Raw genomic sequence first — 25,091 nt, 5'->3', positions numbered from 1 at the left:
GGTGCTCTGAAGCCCATTATGTCTTCACATAGAACTACGGCTCGTTAAAAACAGGTCACCTCTGAGCGGAGTCTAGCTGAAAACATCAGTCCGCTTATTTACTTTTTATCTTTTCTTGGTAAAATCTCTCTCGCACGTGACAGGAAGCAGCATTTCCTGTTTGGGGGGACGATCTGTCCAGGTCGGCGCAGTCCAATATTGACATGTAGGACGGGTCCCTGGTGAACGTGTTCCCACGGTGAGGTAATCCATGATGTCACCTCAGCAAGCTGCAGGTGGAGAGCAGACGGGGACCCATAACACCACAACTGCACTTTTCCCTTTTCCTTTTGTTGTTTATGCACATATTCTAGCACACATAGCTGCTGCAGTCCCTATAAAACAGCAAAACACTATTTGGTATAAGAACTGCTCTGGGACTGTAACGTGACTTTTGGGTGTCTTTTCCGGTTGGATGAACCCCAACTCATTTCCGCTCGCCAAAACGCTCTGGTTTGGGTTTCCTGGGGATTGTGAAGTAAAGTTGATATCTCATACAGGTCTGATTTATTTCCAGTTTACCGATGCCGACAAGCAACTGTAGTCGCTGAAATATTTTGTCTTAGAATACAGCAAGGCTGTAAAAACGCACAGCCAATGCCCGCAGTGACGGCGAGCTGCATCTCACCGTTTGTCCGTCATTTCAGTTGAAATTAAAAATTAGGTCAATTGGAATACAACCGGTACTGCTAGTTAATGTGTGTCAGTATTGGACAACTTTTTGTTCTTAGGCAAATATTTTTGCTTTCAGTGCCAAATTTGTTAAGATTTGAATCAATCAATCAATCAATACCCCACCCATCCAACCAACCAACCAACCAACCAACCAATCAATCAAATAATCAAACAAACAATTATTCAAACAACCAATTTATCAATCATTTTATTTGTAGAGCACCTTTCCTCAAGATACTGTAGAATACAAGGTGCATATCTTAAACGCGTTAATTAAACACATAAACCTTAGTAAAAGCAATCAAATGAAATTTCTGTGCAAATTGCAGCAGTATAGCTAATTTTTATGCTAACTACACCTTGACCAGATTTTGTCAAATGACACATTCAATATAGATATATAGTAATAAGTTGCGACCCAAAAGGTTTAAATAGATAACCTGGATTGGTAAAAAAAAAAACGGGAAAAAAATATTTATTATGAAGTACAGTACTTTTCTAGTTACAGTACTGACTATTCTATAGTTTCACCCTCATTAGTGCTCAAAATTCAATATTTTCAAGCTCCGTTCAATTATTTCAATCCAGTAATTCTGGCAAAACTATGTTTCACTGATAGTTGATTACTCACCATTAATTCCCGCCGATGTCTGATCTGCGAGAGGTAATGTTTTTTCAAGGACATGACAAAATGTGTTTGGATTGGCGGCAGAAAGCCACTTTAGAAGTCCCTCACTCAAACGCTTGTCCAAAGAACATATCCCATCAGCGAATAGAGTCGAGAACTTGAGTGTTTATAGAAGGGGTTGGACGGGTGTCGACTTTGAGGCCAACGTTTGGGACAGAGATCAGTCGCTAGAGCTTTCCACAGACTATTATTTCATGGAACCACATTGAGCAAATGGGCCAAAGAAAAAGGTAATAATAGATTTGTTCAATTGCTTACTTTGAAGTGGGTCTTCCCAGTGAGGCTTATTATTTGATGGGTGACTGAATATATGTCAACGCAAACATGATTAGGGACTATTTTATGGACTTGATCCCCAAAGAAGACGCAGAAATGTTCTTCGTCTTTCAACTGAACTATTAACTGAATCATTTTTGCAGGTTCTTGGGGCTAGAGCACAGATTCATTCTTTATTTTAACCTAAATTAGATGAAAAATCTGTAAATGAAATATAAAGTTTACGGTGTGAGTCCACGGAAGAGGAGAGGAAACTGGAACTGGAAATACATGGAGGAGTAAGTAAATGTAAGTCAATCTGACCTCAGTTCATAATCTCATATGGATTGGGACAAATATGTTAAGAAACAGTGGTTGCTATGTAAACGCCTCATGCATGTTGGCATTTAAAGCCTTAGTGTCTTTGTTAGCTACACTTTTTTATTTAAAAATATATATATATATATTTTCCTTAATTACTTTCTAATTACAGCTATTTTAGAGTCTTTTTCTGGCTTGTTTGTACTGTAAATTGGTAATTTAGCATTTATAAAAGCAGTGTTAGAATGTAGCATTTGTATTTGTTGCGTTGTTTACGTTTATTTAGTTTTTCTCACATGTTTTGCTGTTATTTGCTAATTTTTTGTTTTTAATAGTCATTTCCTTTTTTGGGGGGCTATATTTAGCTTCTTAAGCTGACCTTCTAGCAAACAATAATATTCTTACTTTTAAGGACTTCCTTACCGAATGTGTTTAACCTAAATTTTGAAAAAAACAACAATGGTAAATCAATAATCGTAGCATTTATTTGTTTCCAAATCAGTGTTAGCATGATTCAGCAATAGCCGCTTGCTACTGAGAAAAGGACTGCTTGTTTTCCATCGTTTGGAACAAGTCCAATTCAATTTACTTTTTTACTATTTGAAACATTCATTAAGCTCTCAGCAAATATTTACTTTTTTATTTAATAGTTCAACCCACTAAATGTAGCTTAACTTTTAGCTGTTTTTAGCATCTTCGCTGACTAGCTTTAGCTTATTTTATTTTTTTTAGAATTTACAACTTTTCTGTTTTTTGGCTAGATCTGGTTGCCCGAAATTGAGAAAGTAACAGGTTAAGAGGTTTAAAATAAATATTTCAAATATTATTCTCACCTATATATTGAAGAAAAAAAAAAAAAACGAATAAACTTTAATTAAAAGTTCTGGCTATGTCGGAATAAAAGGACCATCTTAGACGTTACGGATACAAAGCTAATAAATAGGAATACTTTACAATAACTGTTTATAAAGCATCTTTGAATCTATGAGCACTGATGGACACTGGATTATAACAGAGACTTTTGGAAAATTTCTAGAGCAATAGATTTTGAAATCGTAGATTCGGATAGCACTACAAAATGGTGACTACACTATACAGCAGTGAAGGAATTCGGACATAGCCGTAGAAAACACGGGAAAGCATGTTGTTTTTCTGTGTGCTTGGTTGTAATTTTGTGTTATGGTGGGAGCCACTACCCAGAGCAAAAATTGACGTATCTTACATAAATTCCCTGGTGAGCCGCAGTTCCTCAAATGACCACTAGAAGCTGGGGGTAATGAGAAGCATACACTTTTTTAGGGTTGTGGAAATATTGGTAAACTTAACGTTTATGCCATTTTGTTGGGTGAGAGCAGGAAATTCCACACGGTATCCCCGTCCTCCTACAGCCAAAATGTTTTTAGAATTCAAATTTTCATAGACATCGGAGTATCGGTTCATGGCTGTGATGTAAACTACTATCGCCATTGAGTCATTGCAACCCTACTCAATTTGAGACCCTGTTACTTTCATTGCAAACACCAGAAACAAAGCCTCTACCAGCTTCCAAATGGAGGTGACGAGACCCGTAGACGTTCACCTGTACGAAGCTCTTCAGCTCCCGTCTCCAAGGCGATCCTCCACACGAGGAATAATGCGACGCGCATCCGCCAACGAGGCCATTTGACAATGATTGCTCTATTCTGGCTGTCAGCGAGTGAAAACAAGGTATTCATCCTTTATGTGTGAAACATCTCTCTTCTCATCGAAGCAAAGAAACACCCCCCACCACCACCACCACCTCCCCCGACCTCCCCACTCCTTGTATTGATTCGGAGGCATGGTTTACCCATGCACCCTGCTCCTCTGACAGGATGTTTGCAGCAACAGGATAATTGACGGGTATGAAGAGCCGCAAAACAGATTACTTCATGAATTTATTCAAGTCACATGTAAAGAGGGTGAGAAAACTCAAAACCTGTGAGATGATTACAGACTTTTCTGTGCTGGGGGGGTGGGAGCAAAAAAAAAATAAATAAAACTAACGTGCAGCAAAATCCAGCAGGAACTGAATGGAAAGAAGACGATACAAAGATAAAAGAATTTACATTTGGTTATTTGGAGAAATGATTATGGAGGAAATATAGTATCATCTATTTTATGACATAGACTAAACAATCAACTTAATACATAAATATCTGTTTTTTTATTTGTGGGAATAGTTGATGTTACGGTTAAAAAATTTCAACAGCATGACAAATTTTGTTTACTAAACGTAAAAAAAAAAGTTAACTAAATTTTGTGAAACCGATTACAATTGTTTCAAGAATATTCTCATAAAAAAAATGAAATTCTTCTTTGTTCCAGTTGAGTCAAGGATAGGTAATGTCTCAAAAGAATAACCCAACTTTACGACAAAATTTGTCAAATTAAACACAAAGATTCGCTAGCTTATTTTTGTGAATGGGAATATTTCCAGTGGCTAGGACAAAAAAAAAAAATTTATTCCAAACATGCTGTGTACATAAGCTAACGTTACATTTCAAAATGTCGCAACTATATGACAAATTTTGTTTAGTAAACATTAAAAAAAGCTAAATTTTGAGAAGGGGAAAACAATAGTTGCAGGACTATTATAAAAAAAACAAAAACTACTTCTTTAGTCTAGTTAAGTCAATGTCAGGTAATGTTACCAAATATCCTGTGTACATAAGCTAACGTTACATTTCAAAATGTCGCAACTCTTCGTCAAATTTTGCCAAATTGAACACAAAAAAAGAGGTTTAAAACAAATTTCAGTGTCACTAGGTGTAGTCACTGTTACGCAACTGAAGTTGCAACTTTATGATTAAATGTGCCAACGAAACATATCTTACCCTCACAACTTGTGTTTTTTATATATATATGTTTGTCAAAAGGTTTCAAAATCTTTTAGAAAAGTTTAATCATTGCTGTTTATTAAAAGTAACCTGGATCGTTCTAAATCTGCAGTGCTTGTGGGTGTAGTAAAGGTTACATAATAAAAATTGCAAATTTATGACAAAATGTGCTAAGTAGACAGAATCTGTCTTTGCAACTTGTGGGTTTTTTAACAAAACCTTAGATAAGCAAAGCCTATATTTGTTAAAAATTGTTTTAAAAAATATACTTAGATGAACATAGAGTATATATTTATTTATATGAGGCTAGCACTATCCCTTTTTTTTCAACATTCGCCAAAAAGTTTACAAATATATGTATTTTTGTTTAATTGTTTAATTAAACTAGCCTGGAAATGTGAAATCTGACGAGCCTCTGGATGTAACTAAACTTAGGTAAGGAAAATCACAATTTTACCACAAAGTTTACGACAACATTTTGTTGTTACAACTTGTTGCTTTTTAAATAATACTCAGATAAATATAGCGTATAGATTTATAAATGTGTATGAGGCTAGCATTATGTCTACAAAAGTTTGTTTTTTTTTCGTCAAAAGGTTTACAAAAATTAGCATTTGCAACGCCTGTGGGTGTAATTAATGTTACGTAAGAAAAATAGCAACTTTACTACAAAATTTGATGTTAAAACTTGAGTGTTTTTTTTCTCTAATACTACTCGGATAGCGGATATTTGTTTATCTGTATGAAGCTAGCTTTATATCTAAAAAGTTTCATTGGTATTTTAGTCGAAAAGTGAAGAAGATTTTCTACAATTCTTTTCGGTAGTTTGATCATTTGTTTTTGCTAGTTACTTAATATTTTGGGTAATTATGTCAGTCATTGGATTGAACCCACAAATAACAGAGTTGGTCGTTACATGAAACACTTTCTATCGCGGTACGCTAGCATGGCAACTTTTGCGTATCCCCGTGTGCCATAAATTCACAAACTTGCCTCATCTATTTCCTTTCCAAAAAACACTACATACAACGTCCGTACTGTGCACCTTTATTTGCCTCCGCTCTTCCTGCCATAAGTCGAAGTGAAACACTTCCAGCCATTTGACACAATTAGGCGCTCTCTTCCCACCACATCGCATCCCACTGGATGGCCCTCATTATCACGAGCCCTTGCCTTTTAGATAACTTATAATGAGGCCGAAAATGTTTCACATTTCGCTTCTTCTCCTACATCGTCGCTTCAAAGAGACCTACTTCAACCTAATTAGGAGTTCCAACTGCTACAGTCAAATGCTTTTCTTGTTTCTTGTGAGGTTAACAGTGGCGAGATGTAGATTTGCACGAGACAGGGTCTAAAGCCATTAGGTCGAATCGGTGACATATCGCCGGTTCGTCTGGTAATAGTCTACAGTGCTCAGAAATGTGCGGTGTGAAGTTACTGCATTGATGGTGAGGATGTTGTTAGTCAGATAATGCGAGGCTTTTTTTTTTGGCCTTTTTTTCTTTCCCCCCTCCCTCAGATCGGCTTACATTTACATCTGCAGATGTGTGAATGAAAAAAAAAACCGACAATAAAGACGAGGAAACCTGTTCTTCTCCTCTACTGGTGCTGTTGGATGAGCAGCTGAGCCCCCAAATGGACGTGTATGATCCACCGAGGACCATAGATCCATATTATGTCCATTTAATAGTCTTCCCATTCAGATTAAGCACCTGGTCAGAGATTCTGGAAGTGAGCGCGCTTCCTCCCGGAGTCTCCTGAATACGGAGCAGAAAATGGGAAGCATGTGGCAGCTCCCTCTTTTCCAGACATCTGCGCACTGTGTTTACTTCTCATGTATTTATATTAGACTCCTGCAAAAAAGAAAGGAAATCTGAAACTCCAATTATGAGAATCCAACAGTAGGAACTCAACCGGCCCCCGAATCAGCTGCTCGTTGAGAAGGACTTCTAGAGAATGTTTGCTACGTTTAAAAGGTTTGGATGAACGTTGGTTTCATCCAATGGAAGGATTTGGCATTGAGCAATAAGACAACTGATCTCTGGCACCAGAACATCTGAACTCCTGCTTCAAGCTTTAGTCACTACTGCACTCGTGGGTGGATACGGTAAAAAAACGTGTACAGGTCACAAAGGTGGCCGACACAAATGAACAAGGACCTAGACCGCTAGGTGATCCGGTATAGTAAAAATATTCTAGGAGATTTTTTTTTGGACAAAACATTATGTGTATCTCATCACTATTTATCACTGCCACATAATTGCAAAGAAACAAACAGTATTCCTGTTTTGGCTGTAGGGTCAAATTGACCCAAACAGTAGCTTTGTAGTAGAAGTGTGTAGGGCGGGTTTTTAAATCCATTAACTGACCCATTTTATATTTCCTATTTTGATTACACTAGATTCTTTTAAAAAATAAGTTAATTTGGTCAATTTGACCCAGAACATGACAAGAGCCTTAAATTGCAACAACCTAAAAAAATTGACTGGTTGTACAAGTCAGTCAGAGGCAGACCAGGAAAACTCTTAAGCTTCCTAATGTTTGTTTACTGATGGTCCTGGGTAAATCTGACCCAGGGTGCAATTGGTTATATAAAGGGGTCATAACATCAAAAACTGAGATAGCACTGATGTCATTGCCCCGCCTCCCCGCTGGAAATGCTACGTCAAAATGAGATATGCGACACTGTTCGCAGGGTGGATGTGAAAATGAAAATGCAATCCCTTCTTTGCATTTTCGTTTTAATTACGACACAGAATCAGCGGTTTTTAAGTAGAAATTTAATTAATTTTGAGTCATTTGATGCAGTGACACTTTGAAAATGAGAAAGCATTTCTGTTAATTCATTTTAATGATCAAATTAGACACTTCTAAATGAATTTTGCTACACATTTACCAGAGAACTTTTTGAAAATGAAATGTCAAAAACCATTTTCATTTTAATTTCTAATTAAGTGACAGAATAAGCCGTGTTGAAGAAGAAAATGAAAAAAGCATTTTGGCGCATTTTCTTTTTCATTTTAATTTTGAGTCAAAAAGTGCAGCTTTATTTTGAAAATGAAAAAGCATCTATGCTTTTGACTTTTATTTTTAATTATGCTACACAAATGCTTCCATACAATAATTGCCATAGTTGCAAAAAAGTAAATAGTTTTCTTTTCTATTTTGACTGTCGGGTCAAATTGACCCAAACAGTAGTTTTGTAGATTTAAACATAAAGGGCGGGTTTACTAATACATTAACTGAACCATTTCATATATTTTATGTTGACTTAACTCAGTTTTAAAATTTAAAATGAGTCAATTTGACCCACAAAATAATCGGTGACTGGTAAACCAGTGAAAGTCGGTCTGAGGCAGACCAGAAAAACTCTTTGGATCAGCCGGCTGTCCACTCAGATAATTACAGCCCTGAACTCGACCCCTCCTACCTATTCCTGACCCGCCACAATATAGCTTTCCCCTTGAGTGAGTTGTAGGTGTGTTTACTGGGCACCAGCTTGTTCCTGTTCATAATATGAGCAGTGAACCCTGGACCTCACCTGACTGTAACATCTGGGACAGCCGCCAGCGCGAGCCCGTCTCTGCGTTTCCTTTCCCATAATCTGGTTCCCTGCGTGAGCCGCAGAGCCTATAAAGCTGTCAGTGAACATGTAGGACACCTTTCTCACACACACACCATCGCCGATACGCAGGCAGAAAAGCGTGCGTGTGGCGAGCGCGCACGGCTCAGACCGACACGCAGCATTAACCTCCGCGGCTTTACTGCTGTAATATGCGGCGCTGGAAGCCTGACAGTTGCAGAGAGTCCTTCAGTGTATTAGGAATCGCAAGTGTTTACACGCCACAGCTATGGGATGTCACGAAACAAACACCCAGACAGCTGGATCAATGATGAAGCTCCCTCCACCGTACACACACACACACACACACAGCTGGATGTTTTCTCTCACCTCTGCGCTCGGCTGATTGGATTTCATATTTGAAAATATCGCTTTAGCGGATCTTTCGATGGGATATAAAAAGACCAGAGGTTCAGTATTTAGCAGATGTTTAGTGTGTGTGTGTGTGTGTGTGTGTGTGTGTGTGTGTATGGGGGAGGGGTCAGCTTGCTTCTACAAGGAGGATTATGGGAAACAGATGACTTATGCTTTTAATTTGCAGCTTTAAATTGCAAACAGAGTTTCAGGAGTTGTAGATGTTTGGGGGAAAGGTGTGTGTGTGGGTGTGTGTGTGTGTGTGTGTGTGTGTGTGTGTGTGTGTGTGTGTGTGTGGGAGCTGAAGGTGGGTGTCCAGACACTCAGGGTTTGCTTTGTAGGCGTCTTGCTCGTGGGCGGATGAAAGAGGCAGGCGAATTGATATTAACGACCTGTCAACAGATAAAGAGGGAAAAAGGAGGACAAGCTTGACGACTTAGGTATATGCCACATTTGTAAACCATGAACGTTTTTTTTCTTTAAACGTGAAATAATATGTATTTTTGCAAAGTATGTACTATAAAATCAGTCACCAACTATAACCCCTACGACCTAATCCAATCAATCTACGAAGTTTGTCATCATGTCTGGAGGAAAAAAAGCATATTTTTGGTGAAAAAACAGTACATTTGTGTCTTTTCCACAATGTTTGCGTAATATACATAATAATAAGTGTTTCTTGCGTTTGTCGATGTGTGCAGATGTCCGCCGAGGGTTTCAGCCGACGGGTTTTTGCGTGAATTACGCTTCAAAATTTTGGTTCGGTTGTAAGTTATGCAGTTATGTGTATTGTACGTGGTTTATACGCAATCATTACGTACGTCTTACGCAACTGAGCGTCATTTTGCGAGACGCGTACCGAAATTTGTGTATTTCCACTACCGTTCCACATATGTCTGACAGACTTTTCACACTTGAACCACCGATGTATAACTTATATATTACGTATACGGCGCACATATCACAAGAAAATGATGTGATTGACGCAAAAATCATAATGAATTGCTAATCACGCATCGTTAATGTTCTACGTTGATTTATGAGTTCTTTTTGTGGTTTAGCAGTACTCCTTCCATTGTTGTTCATTTTTGATATATGATATATATATTTGATATATGTTGAGGGTTTCGGGCGATAGGTCTTTAACGTGAATTCGATATAAAGCTGAGTTTTAGGGTTAGGGTAAGGTTTTCACCGTTTACCCTTATTTTACATAGTTGATACACTATTATAACGTAATTCTTATGCAAATCTTACATAGATTCTTACAAAAATTTGTGGCTTTCGATAACCATTCCACGGACATATTGGTATTTAATGGGAAATTCTAAAAATGTTTTCATACAAAAAAATAAAAAATATAATTTTAAAAAGAAAAATTATGTTCTTAATGATTTTGACAAATTTTAGTTTAAAATTTGTAAAATAAATGTAGTAAAAACAAACTCGTTTTTGCAAATAGTTTAATTTGTCAAATTGTTAAAAATTGTCAGTGATATTTATAGGATAATAGAGTTTGCATACTTTACAAAAACTTAACACATTTCTATGCTAAAATTAGCAAAACACGTATTTAAATATTTTTTTATAAAAAAGATTCATGATGAATTTTATTTTTAATTAAAAAATGCAAGGGGTTAAACCTCATATTTCTCCCATGGTTCGGGTGAATTTTCGAATCTGATTGGCGGCTGGGTGGGCATTAAAAAGTGATAACCGCACGCCCCAAAAAGAAGTTCCGGTCACCTAGCTTAAATGTTTTGTATCACTGCGCCGGCTTCTTTACAACAACCTTTTGCTTCATCATTCGGACAACAACAAGCGGTAAGAGGTGAACTTTCTCTCTGAACTGATGCTTTATTCAACCTATCAGAAAGATCAGCATATATATATCGCTTTATATCGCAGAATCTTGACAGCAAGGGTGGTTTGGCGCCTGTCACTTTACCGTGACATGTAACAAATAGTCCGCTTTTCGTGAAAAATGATCTAAATTGGAAAAAACAAAACAAGAATTAAGGACTAAAAACTGGTTAATATTTAGTTATTTTGTAGGTGACCATGGTATAAGCCGGTCAGTGGCCTTCGAAGTGTGAATTAACACTTTTTAATGCACTTTGCACACGGCGTGCGTTAAAAGTATATATGTATATATATAAAACCAAAAGCAACAAAAACCTAAATACTTGTGTAGTACATATTGTTAATTGATCGTATTAGATCTTGGATCAAAACCACACAAAACTTTAAAGAAAGAGGTTTTTTTTCTTTTCTTTTTATTCTTTATAGTTCTTAGTTAAATAGGAAGCAGTGACAAACCCATAACACATTTCCTGAGAAGATAAACAGCTGAGCCACCCAGGCTCGGAGCGGCACCTGTTGACGATTAACCTTCTAAGCGAAGGTGGAGAGACGAGCATGCAGCTTCTTGTGGCGAGCAGGAATGTGTGGCCTGGACATCGGAGACAGATCGCAGATTCCTGAGCAGTGAGAGCGGACAAAGAGGGAAAACTCTGGAGACAGCTGGGGGAGATTTCACCTGGCTGTTGAGCGACCGGAGGAGGCTTGTCAGGGAGACTTTGGCTGCTGGTTTGAGCTCTGAGCACAGCTGTCAGAAGACGCTAGTGTTCCCAACGGACGGACATAAGTCAAATTCACCATCTAGTCCCAGCTTCTAATCTAAATGCCTCAGAAATAAGAAAAAAATGTATACCCAAATTATAAAATGCATAGCAACACCGTATATATTAATTTTTGGGATACAAAACACATTAAGCACAAAAAAACTGTCAACGATGAGGCTTCCTGGTTTGTTGAAGTCGTACTAAGATATTTGGAAGATTGTCCAAACCCTGTCTACCACAGAAAACTGGTTCCAAGTAGGTAAGCACAACCAGACCTTTTAAAATAAGGTGCTTGAGGGACCTGATTGGTTTGTCAGGGTCAGTTCTCCACTAGTTTTCCTCTTACTTATCTGGTCGGAATTTCAGTGTCATGGCCAACCACAAAATGTCTCAGTCAGCAGACTTAATGTGTGGGGTTCCCCAGGGCTCTGTTCTGGGCCCTGTTCTGTTTCTCCTATACATGATCCCTCCTGGAAAGATCATTCAGGATTTCAGCGATGTTTCCCACCATCTCTTTGCTGATGATATCCAGCTATATTGCTCTTTTAAGCCCTCCCAGACACACAAGCTGGATTCTCTGATGAACTGCTTGATGCAGATAAAACAATGGCTCTGTAAAAACTCTCTGCAACTAAACTCAGAGAAAACAGAAACCTTAGTGGTTGCCCCTGATGATGCAATAACAGGGATTAAGCAGCACTTGGGTTCTCTTGGCCAGGATGTGAAACCTAGCCTTAGAAATTTGGGTGTAATTTTTGACAAAGATATGTCGCTGGAGCAAATTTTAGTTTTGACTTTTAGGGCCCTTCATTCTCAAGCTCCTCCATACGTTTGTGATCAGATGAAACTTGCTCGAATCGAATCCTTTGATTTTTGTGAAAATTACAGGCTCGTAAATGCGTCTTATGGTCCGAAAAATACAATATTTGCATCATAACTGACAATTTGTTGACTTGCCAATATAAATGACTACTTGGTTCTTTTGTAACCAGACACGGTTTATGTTTGACACATACCTGACTTGTTTTGAAGGACGTTTTCCGTCTTTGTCAAGACTGATAACAAAAGAACCAAGAAGTCAGAACTACAGATGACAAATACAGACACTATGAACTTTGTTGCACTTATTGCCAATATAAAACTGGCAGGAAATAAAATGCTTTAAGTCATTTTATAGTTTCTTTGAAACACATTCTTTGCAGATGACACCATGTTTTTACATCTCAATGTAGTCCATCTCCGAGTCCACTATCTCCTCATTCTTCTCCTCTGGCTTAGCGGAGGTCAAATATCAGTTCAACTGCGACTTCGTCAAACCAAATAGTGATAAAATAATATAAAATCCCTTACAAAAGAATTGGTGAATTGTCCACGGTGTAACCTGCCCTTGCCTGAAAAACCTAGGGTCCAAAGACTCCATGACCCCAAACGGGAATTAGAGGGTTGAGAAAATCGATGGTTCTTAATTGATATTTCCCAAAGCTGACCACTGTTCCCTCATGCTCAACACTACTGGATATTGACGATACGGGTTCGAATCCCTTCCTACTTATTCCATGACCTTCACCTCCACATAGCTAATTCCAAGTTTAAACCTTTAACATCGGAGATGTCGCCAGCCACACACAAATGACACACATTGTGTGGCTGAATGTCGCCAAAGACGCAGGATTAACACACGCTTTTTAAACTTCAGTAACTCTTCGACCCATTAAAGTGGAGAAAGAGTAGCTTTGCGCTTAAATGCAATTCTTTGTTAGCAAATCTTTAAAGGGATATATAACTATGCAAAGCCACTAACCTCTGTGACAGAATCGGCTGGTTTTTATTTTAGCCGGTTAGTTTGATATTCCAAACAAATCGTGAATTTTGTAATATAAACACCAAACTTGGCATAGATGTACCTACAGACCCCCTCTTTAAGAAATGCAGTTTAGCCTTGCAAACAAAAATCCAAAATGGCGGCCATTGGCAAAGATAGCAGCGATAGCATCAATTGTTACAAAAGTATTCAATGTCTGTTTGCCCCTGTCCCAAAAATATGGACTATTCATACACAAAATGCAGGATTGTATTACACAATACTATTATATGTGATTTGTTTATTATAAAATCTAGGAAATTTTTGCCAAATGTTGTGCTTATACCACAAAGTGCACAGTTATTAAAATGCCACATACATTTTGTGCATTTTTTCCACCCATGAAATTTTGTCCTTCCGTGATTCTACTGATCGTACGTAGATCGTGAGTTTCTTGCGTTTGTCATTCCTCAATGTGCGCAGACCAGGATTTTGGCCGGCAAGTGTTTACGGTAATTTGGTTTTGAGATGTTTAAAATTTTTGTTCAGTTGAGAATTATACATTTTTGGCGTATTTGATACGCAAATATCATCTAAATCGTACACAATTGTGCGTGACTTTTGCAAGACCCACAACCATTCCACGTATGTCTAACAGACGTTTAACGCATGTTTTACTGATGTATAAGTTTATATTGCATATACGGCGCACATATCACGTTCAAATTACGTAATCGATGCATGAATATTTTTAACATGGTTCATCTGTGGAGCATTTGTGACAATTACACATAAAGACCACAACTTTTCTCACTTTTCCTGCGTTTAAATAATTTTCATCTGTATAACCGAATCCTCTACTATACTAGCTTTTTTTTTTTATTAAAGATTTTTAAAGATGACGTATACCCTTGTGAAGGAGTTGTTTTCTGTACTTACCAAACCAACAAAATAAGGATCGTCAAGCACAGGTACTGAACTTTATATACCTCAGATGTTCAACAGACACTTCCTAATTCGCCTCTACTAAGTGTCCTGCGTTTTTTATGACCTTCCCCGCTGTTTAATTCTCTACTCAGGCAGTGTAATATCGTTTTATTGTTTCACAGATGCTGCCACCACTCTGTTCTCAAAAACCAGCACCGTTTCCTTCAAAAAGTGGTATACAAAACACGCAATAGATGACGGTTCGCGTGTTGCAGGGCGGTCAGATTAGTATCGCCGCTGATCTGAAATTTATTCTCTGCAAACATTTCCAACAGTGTACCATCAACACTGACGTCCTGTGACAGAAGATTCCTTCCCTCTTGTTCACAGAGCAGACCCTGCTCCTCCACACAACTTACTTACTTATTGTTAGCAATAATGCAACCGACTCCATGGATGGATTATGGATGGATTGAGCCGTGTATTCGTACGACAAAGAAAACCCAGACACCAAAGTCAGAAGGTGACTGGCAACCTCCAGTGGATCTCAGGATATGTGAGAGTCAAGATATTTCAGGGCCAGAGAATCAATTTGAAGTCCGTGAACGTGGCCACTCAGGCAAAGCAACACGAGGGAAACTCCTGCGATGAGTTGATCTCAAAACTTGCAGAAAGTTGTGTTTTCTCTCTGCATGAGGCAGAAAAAGAAAGACTACAGATTTTGAAGACAAAATTTGTGATTTTATTTTTAACCTTAGAGCACTATTACTGGGTGATTTTCACCTGGGCCAAACTATTAACATGAAGTTCAACATGTTCAGTGTCAAGGAGTCTGTGCCTTTACCAGGGAAGTCTCACATGTCCCAAGAATTGGTGGTCCAAAGACCAATTTTCCAATTTTTAAGGAATTTTTTGTTCTAGAATTCCTAATTTTTCAGTAATTTTTGAGCATGTTTTTAGGAACTACCTATGTTTTTCTTTTTGTTACACAGTAGAAAATAAAAGAAAACCACTCTAATTTATCATGTGTTGTCATGTTTTGATCTATTTTTCATGAGAAGTACTTTTTGTTGGGTATATTGTATCGGGTAAAAAATAACAATGTTCAACCCAATGTTCTAGGGTTAAAAGTTCCTGTTAAGGTCAACTCAAAAATCTTTATTTGATTCAAGGATGTATTTTCATTTTTCAGATTGGTTGTTCTGTTTGGTTTGGTGCCAACCAAAACAGCGGGCTCCCATTCGCCTGGAAATGGAGGTCTTGGTGGATTTGCAAGAGAACAGTGATGTGGTTCATTACAGTGTGATTGCAAAAAGAAAAAAAACACATAAGCCTCGTTTCCACTAAGCGGTATAGTACAGTGCAGCACAGTAGTTTGAGTTTTTCCTATTATAAAATAGACCCATTAAGACAGACCGAACTGAACCATTTTAAGGCGCCATTGGTTGAAGGCCTATAAAAAAAAAAACAAGAGTTTGGGTGGAGCTACTGTCGTCACAGGATAAACCCTGTTGATTGGTGGAAGCTCATTACCACAATAGAGTGCCAAACCATTGTTAATGTTTTCAAAAGCAGCTCCATTTTTGGGCCCCTGTTGGTTATAGGTCCATTGACAAATTGATACCTACTGCAGTCACACAATGAAAGGCATTGATTGGCGGAAAGTCATTACAACAATAGAGAGGTGCAACCAGCCCTAATTTGTCTACATTTAGTTTTGGTGAACCCCCGTTGGTTGTTGGTCCATAGAAAAATGGATCTGACCGGTAAGGGCGAAGCTACTGTCGTTGAACAAGGAAACCCAGTGATTGGCCAAAGGTCATTACGACAGTAGAGAGCCCCAAGCCAGCGCCAATGTTTTTACACTGTACCATTTTCAGGCCCCCTTTCGGTCGGTCTGTAAAAAGATATGAGATACATAAGGGACTGGTTAGGGCGGACCTACTCTCGTCACAAAATGAAACCCATTGATTGGCAGAGGGTAATTACAACAACAGAGAGGAACAAATCAGCGCCAATTTTTCTAAATTTACCATTTTTGGGTTGTAGGTCTCCCTTGGTTGGAGGTCTGTAGAAAAATGGAACAACCGGTTAGAGGGGAGCTACTGTCGTCACACAATGAAACCTGTTTATTGATCAAAGGTCATTACGACAGTAGAAATAGCCAAACAAGCGCCAATGTCTCCAAACCTTACCATTTTTAGGCCCCCGATGGTTGTAGGTCTGTAGAAAAACGGACCGGATGGGTTAAGGTGGACCTACTGTCATTACACGATGAACCCAATTGATTGATGGAAAGTCATTACGACAATAGTAGTGACAACTTTTTCGAACATTCAATTCTTGTCTCTCAGTTGGAGAAGTTGCTTAAAACAAACAACAAGGTCCGGTTGGGACTGGAACTACAAATGTTTCATCATTGTCGAAATAACTCAGATTGGAAAATATTGCCCCCAATTGAGCAACTCATGCAACTATATGACATTTTCCGGCAAAGACTGTTAAAAAGTTTCCATGACCCGAAACCTTATACCTAAAATTATGTTTTTTCACTTTTTGTTGGAAGAAAAAATGTCCAAACAAGGAATCCGACAGCCACTCGGCCTGCTTGAACATCGAAAAAGAGTGAGATATTTTGTCTACATCCAGTGTTACCGGGCAGCAGGAAACTACACCAGGATCTAATTTTCTACTGCGGTTTTGACCAAAGAAAACAAACCATAGGTGTGATTGTTGCTTTACTTAAGATAAGAGCAAAAAAGAAATAAAAAAAAAAAAGAAATGGCAGTGGAATAATCAACGTTTTTCATGGGCCATTTCCCTAATCATGTTAGGGTTGTGTTGCTGGTGTGGATCTAAATGTGGCCGGTTTCGAACTCGGTCGTAAACATGGGAAAATTCTTCAGTCTGGAGCAAAAAGCCAATTTAAAACTGCAAAGATCCTAATCTGAAGCAGCTCCAGTGTGAAACGAGAGATTAAGAGGCAAGAATATGTCTTATCATAAACAATATACACATCTACGGAGCCACTGGCCACACAAACACACACATGCACTCAGCATAACAGAGAAAATGTAATTTCCCAGAGTGGTATACTTGATAAACCAACTGTTAGTGGAGTTTTTTTTTTTTTTACAGTGTTTGCAGCAATTCCTGGCAAAGCGTCCGAACACTGCAAATGATGTCAAGCTTTTAGGTTTTCCTTCGCGGAGAGCACTCTTTATCCCAGATCGAAGAGAGAAGGAAGAACGGAGGGCCGGATGATTAAAAGACATGTCGGAATTTTTGTGTTTTACGTATTACGAAAAAAAAACAGAGATCCTACATTTCACGACAAAGTAAAGCAAGAAAAAGAGGTCAATACCATTTTTCATTGCATCACCCTTAGAAATTCTTTTGCGTAGAAGGGATTTGCTGAGTCGGAAACGTCCTTATGGGGCGTGACGATTCCCTTAAACAATTCGATCTATTGCCGTTATTCGTAGTTGACAACACAATATCAGTCCATTTTTAACGATCCGATTCTATTCGACTCGCAAATTTAAGCACCGCGTTTAAGCAATGTTTTTTCTTTTTCAAAAGTAGCTGATCCAGCATTTGTAGTTTACGAGTATTTGCTTATGACTTCTTACTATAATCGGGCAATATTTTTCTTTTTTAAAAACAGGTTATCCAATTTAGGTAGCATATGAATAATTTCTAGGACTATCACTGCAATTGTGCAATCTTTATAGAAAATAAATGATCCCAAAGAAAGTGTGTAGTCTATAAATTACAGATTTTGAATAATACTACTGGATAAATTAAGAAACTGAGAAACATTCCAGCATATAAAAGCTAAATAACAAACATTTTTGTAAGTGCGATGCTGTATTTGAAAAAAAAGTGTTTAACCTGTGTGTTCATTAACAATCTTTATGACCTTGTATCCAATTTGTTGGTCTTTATTGATATAAATTGGCATAATTGATGCAATTTATACCCTTTTTTTGTACAATTAAGGGAAAAAGTCGTATGTTTTTTTTGTAATCACCTTTAAACAAACGGTGGAGCTGTTTGCTGAATTTAAGCAGATGTTTTAATCTACTAGGGGTCCATCGGTGGGACAAAAACTGTATTTTTCTGTTGTTTTTATCTTGTTAAAGACATAAAAGGAGTGTGAACTTCACAGGTGCCACACCGACTTGAAGTTGAACCGGATCAGAAGAAGTTCTTCCGGGTTGACACTGTAGTCCGTTTGACCGTCGGTGTTTAGTCTCGCAAAAGAGGACAGCGAATCACCTGTTCAATCTTGAGTCCTTAGTTGGCTCTGGCAGGGAGGGGAGATGAAGATGAGGGAGGGAAAACCGAAAAGAAAATAAATATATAAATAAAAAGAAGTGAGGCCCTTTACGGGACCTGAACCTTTTCAAATGCGAGTGCGCCTTTTGTTTTTGCAACCCTGTCAAGAACGGTCACCTAATTAGACCTGATATCTCCGGCCAAAGAGAAGCCGTTTGTTAATGGCTCTTTACGGAATTTTCTTAATGAGTTTAGATGGCCATTGTGCGGCGCCGAGCTCCTCTGAGACAAGAGCGTTTCCGAGCACACACACACACACACTCACACAGAAAACGAGGTGAAACGAGGGCGAAGGAAAAAGAAAAGGTGTAGCGAGAGCTGCGGGCGTTGTGGGTGGAATGGAGGCAGGGTCATTAATGCGCAACAAAAGCCGGCGGACCCGGGGGCACGCCTCTCTACGTGTCAGGCCTCGATGGCGTTTGTCAGATGGGAGGCACCTTGATCACGTCTAAGACGCTGATGCCGTTTTCTTCAGCAAACTCCAGCGGCTCCTTTCCGGAGCCTTTCTTCCCCCTCCGTTTCTTTTTTTTTTTGTGTTGTTGTTTCGTACGCTAAACCCTTCTCTAACCCCCCACCCCCACCCCCTTCGTCCTCCTTCGTTGCTGCTTTTGTTCGTGTCTCAAGGCTGCAACCTCCCTTTCTTCTCAGCTCTGTGGAGAGGGAACAAGCTTGTTAGCTGGCATGGATATTTTGACTGGAGATATACTTTGGCCACTTGCCTATGGAAACAGTGTCAAAGCACAACCTGGCTTAATTGTCACATCGGCAGTCCTGGGAGAGGTCTTTGGTGAGGTCCAGGCCTAATAAATATCAAAAGCTCCTCTCATCTCCCTCTGCTCTTCCTCCCCTCCTCCTCTTCCCTCTGTCAGTGAGGGAAAACTTGTAAATTAATCTTAGTGTCAAAACAAGACTTTCTCTTCTTTCGCCTCGGAATCTCTAGTTATTTTTCTGTTTTTGTCCCAGAAGTTTTCATCAAAGCGGAGACGCTGTCTGAGACCTAGCGTAAGACCATCCGTGCAATTTATAGATTTGATGTTTATAGAGGCTTGCAGTTCCTCGGTTGATTTAATGAGAGTCTAAAGCTTCAGCAAAAATACAGAAAAGAAGAAGAAAACGAGGGGGGGGGGAGACAACAAACACCATGTTCAGGAGCGGAACATTTACAGCAGCTGGGAGAGCGGAACTGAAATTTCGGGGAAAGTCCAATTTGTTGCAAGTTGAGGTTTGTTTTTTTTCCTACTGTTAGCGGTAGCAGCGGAACCGCAGCGTGGAGCATTGATTGTTGATTATGGGCGAGATGTGTTGGATGACAAATCGAAATGCAAAAAAAAAGGATTTCTCTGCCTATATTTAGCAAACCATGTGATGCTAAATTTGCTTTGATGTCGAGAGGTCAGATTTTCCCGGATTTAACCCTTGTGCTATCTTATATGACCCCCCCCCCCCTTCCATTGACGTGTTCTCCCTACCATGACAAAGGTGGATAAAGGTGGAAAGATTTCATGTAATCCATGGACACCAGTGAAGATCACAAATCATCGAAGAAAAAAAGGTTCAGAGCACTGTCTAGTGGGTCTAGATGACCCAACTCCCAATGTTAAAGTGCCTAGGATAGCACAAGGGTTACAAAAAGTCCATAGCAATTCGACCCAACTGAGGCTGAAGTTTGCCTTCCATAGCTGATAGTTACTCGTACTTCCTAACGACTTATATCAGAATCCGAACTGTATGTTACATCATTAAGTCGAACCGTAGAGGAAAGCGACTTTGCGCCATTACGCAACACTTTACCTTAGCATTGTGCGATCAGTAACAGAATCAGCTGATTCACGATGAAACGGTCAAAGTGTCACGGCATGTGTTATTTAGGTGTTGCTGGCAACATCACCGGTCTTTAAGCGTCAAGGCCCAATGCGCTTGGAGTCTCAACCGTCAATGCACCCACTCCTCTGTTGAACACTGGTGCCGACCTGCCGACAAGTAGCAATGTGGGGTTCTATGTCTTGCCCAAGGACACTTCGACACATGGTGGTTAAGCAAACTCAAAATCCCCCAATGAGATGTCAACCAGTCTACCTCTGCACCAAGACCGCCCCAACACAGCAATGAAGTGTTCTACTTTGTCATTTGAGTTTGATTGAAAACCAAAGCAACCGGAACTGCATTGGTTCTCTAGTTAACCAATAGGTGCCTTGGTAGCCCCAATTACTTTACTATCTATTTTTTAACTTTATATCTACAGTTTCATTTCTGTAGCTTCTTTGCCCACTTTGGTCACATTAATCATGTCTGATGACTGTACTGCTGGGTTTTTAATATTTATACAGACCTGAACTTGGTCATTAAGGTCATCTGAACCTGGTTTTTCATAGACGATGTTTCACCTCTTATCCAAGAGTATTTTTCCTGGAATGGTGCTGGCACAAAAGTTTGCTTTTGACTCCTTGAAGGAGGAGTTTCTTCTTTTTATGAAACCTTTAATCGGAACGTGAAAGGAGAATAAAGGCCTAAGTACTTAGGGTCGCTTGACCTACCAATGAATAGAACCCATGACAGTGGTTGTTGACTGTCCATTGTCATTGGCCGAGGGCATAGCGTAAAAATCAACCATATTGGCTCGCCAACTTACTCATTTTCAGAAAAAAAAAAGCCCAAGATGGCGACAGATCTAAGCTTTGGCATCAAATCAGGGTTGTAGAAACCAATGTGTCACATGACCACAACCAATGTCCATGACTTGTGCAATGATTGGTCACAAAGTCCGTTAAAGTTTTACTTTTTAGAGAACTTTATGCTGTTGCCTTTTAGAAAACTACAGGAATATGTGTCAATGTGACAAGCAAAAACCATTGATCAAGATTCTATTATTGTGCCGATACCTCATGAGACATAGACAACAATACATTAGAACCTGACGCTAAAGCATTGAAACATTCATCCAACTGATGGTAGCAACTATCAAAACACACAACACAAACCTACCGTGAGCCTCCCAGACATTTGATTTGTGTTCTAACGGCATCCAACAGTCGTCCTCTTGGAGAGTTCGACAAATGGCTCTCTAATCAACAGACAAGCATTACAATGTGATAAACGTTTCTCCGTGTTTGGACTAACAAGATCAATCTGGAAGTGAAAAAAACATTTATTCTTCTGCTTTCTAAACACAGATGTCTGTCAGAAAACCTCAAGTCCCCAACCAGTTTCAGCAGTAAAACTTTAAGATAACTCATTTTTTTGAGTTAAATCATACGCTGGGGGGGAGGGGGGGTTGCTTACAGCGTTAAGATACATGGATCATTTGGGGAGTACTGTTAGTTCTAAATGTGGGTTCAGTTTTGAAAAAAGGCAAACCATGCTGAGTAAGGGGCTTGTTCAGGATTCAAATCTGAGCTTACTTGCAGCGAGGACACAGTGCTTACAATAAACATTTAAGCATCTTGAGTAAAAAAAAAAGATCTTTAAAAATGTATATTTGCGTTATCTTTAGTATGTCCTGGGAAAACAATAGTGGGGGGTTGCTGGAGCCTATCCTGGTTAGGTCAGGGCAAAAACAGGCTATACCCTAGAAAGATTTGTACACAATTCAGAGCCACTTTAGGAGCTTGTTCGGGATTTAAAAGAACGCAAAAAGAAACATTACTGTGCTACCATTGGATTGCAAAGGGCGTGTTTGGATTATTAATATTGTTTGTTTGTTGGAATGTTCATTGAAGTCACCTAGAAATAAAAAAAAAATGTCCAGATTTTTTTTAGACAAGAGAAAAGTAATAACAAAACTGAAACGTTTTATAAAGTTGCCAGACGACAACAATTTTTTAGCGAGTTCTGGCAAGATTTTTGCTTTTGTAGAACTTTTTGAGATGTAGTATTAAAAGTATATGTTTTCAGTCTTATTCATTTTTTTAGACTCCTAAAAACTGAATGGTGCTTTTTTGTGTTTGAATTCCATTAATGTAAATGTTTTTTGCTTTTTTTCCATAATTTTTTGGGGGCACTTTTAGGCTTCCGTACTTGTGCCTTAAAAAAGGCAGAAATAAAGTTTTTTCTTATTTTCTTTTTTATGAAAGGTATTTTTTAAAGTGTAAATAAATGATGTTGCCTGTCATATCTACTGTCAAAATTGCATCGTTCCAGTCATGTACTCGCTCCGTTTTTGTCCCGCCTTGAGACAAATTCCTACGCGTTTATGCCACATGGTACATTTAGCGATTTGGTTTCCGATTATAAAGGGACAATCCACTCTTTTTTTTTCCGACAAACGCACTGCTGTAGGGCCAAAGTGTCTTGTTAAGCCACGACTGATGCAGAAAGACAGTCGCCAGCGCCTCGTGAAAATCAGGGAGTTTAGGCTTTTATCTTTGCCCGTCCATTTTAATAAGCATACTTTGTGACAGCTTAGGTTTCTGCGGCGTCTTAGGTGTTACTCGGCTGAGGCGGAGACTTCCAATTAAAGAGGGGAGGGAGACGTGGAGAGTGACACCGAGGAAGGTGATGAGAGACGGAGGCTGGCGGAAGAGAGGAAAGGTTTGGATCTGAATGGCCTTCTTTTACAACCCCACTCTTGACTGTGGCCTTGCCTTCGTTAACCGAGTTAGGCATGTTACATTAGCCGCTGGAAAGCTTTATGTACTCGTACCAATTCAATTATTTGTTTCTGCGACTCGGGCCACGGCAGGAAGTGAGGAGAGAGGCACTCACATAAATTCTGGCTGTTAATTTCCGAGTAATGCAGTGGCCGTGATCGTTTAACACAGGACAATTGATACCACTGTCAGGAAAGAAATATCCCTGAAGGAGGGCTTTTTTTTTCTTCCCCCGGACGTGGGGACACGGGCGAAAAAACGCCCGTCTCCTTTTCCAAATCCACCTCCTGCCCCGCCGTCAAGCACCTCTCAATTGCCTCAACGTCATTAATCAATAAGACGACAGTGACAAACACTCCCAGGTCCCCCGGTTGCTTGGCCGCTCCCGTTGCTTTTACGGGCCCTCATTGTCAGGCTCGCCGACACGCGCACTACCGTGTCATCCTCGGAAGGTGTCAAGAAGATGACAGAGGAAGCGCCAGGGAGCAAGGCGGGATTCATGGATGGGCGGCGGGGGGGGGGGGTAATGGCGGTCCAATTATGTCAGTCTTAAACAGAGGGAACATGACCATAAATTCATGGGGGAGCATTAAGTTGGCAAATATGGGGGCAGTGTGCGATTGAGGACAGCATAGATATTTTTACAAAAATTGGTCAGATAGGTCATCGTAAAGATATCTTGTGGGTATTTTAACTTTTAAGACTTTTTAGGCTGTCCTAGTAATCAGCGGATCCAAATCACTCAAAGAACACGATCATCCAGAGGGACGACGTCGCAGAACATGTTAAAACTAAAAAAAAAAAAAAATTTGCAGGCGTCACCGGAGACACCTAAATAACCCACGTTCTTCGACATAGTTTGATTATTCACACGATAAACATGAATCAGCTAACATGAAGAAAAACGGCTTTTTATGTCGACTTTCCACCGATGTGAGATCCATTATTAACGTAAAGTGTTCCATAACAGTGCAATTAACTTAATTTTTCCACATTTCAGAATTTGATTGTCTAATGCTAAGGCGCATTTAAAGGTCGTGATTCCTGTCTAAAAATGTCAGTGCACCTCATAATTCAGAGCACCTTATATATAGTTAATTCGGATTTAAATCGCAGCAATCTTGAGGTGTTGTCCAAATGCGTGGTTGTTCCTGTAAACAGGGTAGCGCGGCTAATGTGTATCGGTGTCTGACTTTTTTAAACGTGTTACTAACAAGGTTGGGAGATAGCGTAGTCACACTAACATTTATTTTAGTGGTGTCCTTTTGTTTAATTCTGTATTTTTTTGTGTCGCTAACAAGTTGGGGAACATAGCTAGGTCTTGTTCCTGATTGGTCAACGTTCAACTGTTTGGCGGTCAAACAGTCGAAAATTCAACTGGCTAAACTTTCAGCGCATGTTCAATGAGTTTGTACGTAGAGCCCAAGAAGAGACCTAGTACATTGAGTTTTGAATGTGGAAATCCATTTACACAGACTTTTCATTGAAAGCGGGCGTTGGAACACAAGTTCCTGAAGCCAGGAATTGTAAACATGCTAATACAGCTGATGCTTCTATTGCGGTTATCGTGTAGCGTTAGTCAAAAAAGGTAGGGAGATAGCTAAGTTACAGTAACATGTTTTAGTGGTATCAGTCTGTTGTTTATGTGCTGGCTAATGCTTTTAACGTGTAGCTGTGTCAGACTGTAATTTAGGTATTACTAACACGGTAGCAAGTTAGCCAAATCACAGTAATGTGGTTTTCTTATCTGTATCAGTCTGATTTTTTTTTTACATGTAACTAACAAGGTTGGGAGTTAGCTTAGTCAGGGTAATGCTTTAGCAGTTTTAAATCTATTTTTTATCATGATGCAAACAAGTTTGGGAGTTATAGGTATTGTAAACATACTAAAATGGCTAATGAGGCCAACGCTTGAAATGTGGCTAACTAGTAACATGTTACCAACACGTTTTTTTAGTTACCACAAATACAGTTAATAAGTCTGACGCACTTATCTCTGA

The 25,091-nt window shown here is 39.2% G+C and overlaps 1 long non-coding RNA gene across 6 annotated transcripts in view; it reads right to left on the bottom strand.

Moving 5' to 3' along the window:
- Window positions 1-16,889: 16,889 nt before the first annotated feature.
- LOC110016065 (uncharacterized) overlaps window positions 16,890-25,091 on the bottom strand; it is a 95,009-nt gene continuing 86,807 nt past the window's right edge. For 5 of the 6 annotated variants that reach the window (XR_013654370.1, XR_013654369.1, XR_013654379.1 and 2 more), the window contains 2 exons: window positions 19,225-19,367; window positions 16,890-19,155 (listed from right to left, as the gene is read on the bottom strand). This is a non-coding gene — a long non-coding RNA (uncharacterized LOC110016065). The remainder of the gene's footprint in view (window positions 19,156-19,224; window positions 19,368-25,091) is intronic. The other variant, XR_013654373.1, reaches the window with a different exon arrangement.

The sequence above is a fragment of the Oryzias latipes genome, chromosome 2, assembly GCF_053564925.1.
Source record: "Oryzias latipes strain Hd-rR chromosome 2, Olatipes_Hd-rR_3.1".
NCBI classification, from domain to species: Eukaryota; Metazoa; Chordata; class Actinopteri; order Beloniformes; family Adrianichthyidae; genus Oryzias; species Oryzias latipes.
The sequence above is the reverse complement of the archived record's forward strand: the minus strand, read 5'-3'. Positions and strand labels throughout refer to the sequence as shown.